Source organism: Vigna radiata, unplaced genomic scaffold (genome assembly GCF_000741045.1).
Source record: "Vigna radiata var. radiata cultivar VC1973A unplaced genomic scaffold, Vradiata_ver6 scaffold_310, whole genome shotgun sequence".
NCBI classification, from domain to species: Eukaryota; Viridiplantae; Streptophyta; class Magnoliopsida; order Fabales; family Fabaceae; genus Vigna; species Vigna radiata.
Genome location: NW_014542572.1, coordinates 212,707 through 215,673, shown reverse-complemented (window position 1 = coordinate 215,673; position 2,967 = coordinate 212,707). Strand labels below are relative to the sequence as shown.

The 2,967-nt window shown below is 28.4% G+C and overlaps 1 long non-coding RNA gene across 1 annotated transcript; it reads right to left on the bottom strand.

Moving 5' to 3' along the window:
* Positions 1 to 850: 850 nt before the first annotated feature.
* On the bottom strand, positions 851 to 2,242 carry LOC106780434. The gene is made up of 3 exons (XR_001377267.2): positions 2,088 to 2,242; positions 1,911 to 1,990; positions 851 to 1,144 (listed from the first exon to the last, which is right to left on the bottom strand). It is a non-coding gene; the product is annotated as an uncharacterized LOC106780434 (long non-coding RNA).
* Positions 2,243 to 2,967: the final 725 nt, after the last annotated feature.

Below are 2,967 nucleotides of genomic sequence, written 5' to 3'. Positions count from 1 at the left end.
GCTTGTGGTTGGACAAATCTTTGTTAGATGGATTCCCACATGACGTAATTTGGTGGTGTTTAGTTAGGAGGGGTGTGGATAGGAAAATTTAGGGGTGCAGTAGTAAAGAATGTTCGTTTTGCCTTTGTATATTCTTTTCCAAACAAATTCTAACTTTGGGTTTTAATGTGCATTTTTTGACCAATAACTTGTAATTTCAGTTGCACGTTGACTGGACTATTGCAGTTTAACTGAACTAAAAAATAGTTTAATTCAGTTTTTTTGAACTATTTTTTTAGTTCAATTCAGTTTACTTGAATTGTTTTATGATTAACTATAATTATTTATAGTTCAGTTCAGTTTAGTACACTTTGTCCAACCCTAATAATCACTACATTATTTAGATTACATTACTCTTGAGAGTCATTACTTATATTATTATTATCACTATCTACTAATTTTATTAAAGATAAATGTATTTTTAGTTCTTATATTGATCCTACCCATGTTATTTAATAAACTTAGTATCACACAGTAATAAATTTCAATTTCACTTCAAACATAGGAACTAAAAATATATTTAATTAATTTTATTGTTATCATTATAAATGTATTTAAATAGGCTTAAATCCTTAATTGGTCCCCATATTATGAGGGAATTTTCAGTTTAGTACCCGCTTTTAAAAGTGTATACATTGGGTCTCCATGTTTTGCAATTTGTGTCAATTTAGTGAATTAAAGACACTTCAAACAAGTTTGTAACAGCAATTGGAAGGTGTCCAAACGTTCAAACAGTTAATAAACATGTTACAACTCAAAATGACTTGTCCACTTGCAAATTTTCAAGTGAAATTGATGGTTCAAAGGGACTAAATTGACACAATCTTATGTTCTGTGTTATCCTTCTAACGGTACATAGATAAAAAAAAATGTTATAATATTCTTCATATATTATACATTATTGTGTATAATGTGAGCCACTAATTGAAAGCAATAGTGTTGCACTCAGTATTATTTTTATTAAAAACCACCAACTCAAACTAATACAAAACTAACCTGTCGATCATCCTCCCCAACCGAGAACTCGAACAATCACCTTTTCATAGCCAACAAAAGCCATCATAATGTGGAATGAATTTCAAATGTGAGCCTGTATTCCCTAGGCCTGCATTGAGTAGGAAAAAGAGAATTATATAAAAAAAAACTCAGAAATCTAAATTTATTATTTTAAAAATTTTAATTATTTTAAGTTAATGATAACATTTTAATCTCTTTTTTTTTATTATGATGATAATGATTTATTTATGTTGAATATACTTGCAACATTTTTCTGTTAAAGAACCCAACATATAGTAAAAAAAAAATCAACAAACTTTAATAATTGCATAACAAATTACAAAATAAGAAAGAAACAGGAAATGACTACCTAATTTGGGTTAAAATTTAAAACATCTCCTTCTATCTTGTCCCTTGAGTGTTATGTAAACATCACTTTGTTAACACAATTAACTCCTAGTGTTATAGCCTAAACCAACAATCTAGGTATACGTGGATAAAATGTTGGATGCTTATATAAATATAAAAATGCATAATTTGCTGTTTAACTTATAAGATAGATAGTGTGAAAAGAAACTACAATCTTAATCAATCAAAAATCAATAAACTTATTTTTCAAAGAAATTATTGCAATTGAGAATATAAAAACTACCTACATTTCCAATGAGTAGACTATTTATTTACAAAGTAAATTATCCAATCCAGAATGTTTTTTTTTTTCTTGTATTCTACTGTTAAGCAAAAGAATGTATATTCTATTGTTAATTAGATTGTAAATAGGTTCATTAAACAGCATAGATCTTAGTTTTTATTAGATGATATCAACACATATTTCATTGAGTAATAAAACAAAAAAATCAAATGTTAATGAAAACCTGGTTTCCAATGGATGACTTGAGAGTAGGTAAATCCATAGCTTGGTCGGTTGGTTGAAACAAAAAATGAGTAGGTAGGACTGCGATGTCAAAAATCGTGCAAAAAGCATGAAAAAAAGAAAAAGCAGAATAAAATAAGAATGAAAAGCATGGAGCAGAAAAGGCAAAGATTATTACAGTCAAAGATGGCACGCTAGCTGAAGAAAAGAGGAAGCCACGCACGCACGACGACCCCAGATATCTATCTACCTACCATCGTAAGAAAGACAGTGACGATGAAAGAAAGAAGAGAGAAAAGGGAACAAAAATGAAGTGGATGTTTCAGATAGAAAGGAATATGAAACGTTATGAGAAGACAAGAGAATAAAGCACAACAGGCACCACTTGACGACCAAATCTTCTCATTAAAGTTTAAGTATTGCAAAATTATATTTTAATTTACCTTTTTATTTTTATTAGTGATGTAACATCTACTTTAGAATTCCTTTACTCTAATTACTTCAAAAAAATCATTTCATAATAGATAAATAATTCATATAGATGTAATTACCTACAGGACTCCTTTGAATAAATTTTTTTAAGTATAAATATCATGTCATCTACAAAAATATAAATATAAACAAAAAAAGTAGGCTTAAATCCTTAATTGGTCCCCATGTTAAGAGGGAATTTTCAGTTTAGTACCCGCTTTTAAAAGTGTATACATTGAGTCTCCATGTTTTGCAATTTGTGTCAATTTAATCCCTTTGAACCATCAATTTGGCTTGAAAATTGCAAGTGGACAATTCATTTTGAGTTGGAGCATGTTTATTAACTGTTTGAACGTTTGGACACCTTTCAATTGTTGTTACAAACTTGTTTGAAGTGTCATTAATTCACTAAATTGACACAAATTGCAAAACGTGGTGATCCAATGTATACACTTTTAAAAGCGGGTACTAAACTGAAAATTTTCTCCATGGAGACCAATTAAAAATTTAAGCCAGAAAAATAATATATATATATATATATATATATATATATAATATTTACATAATTATAAACAATTTTGACTAAT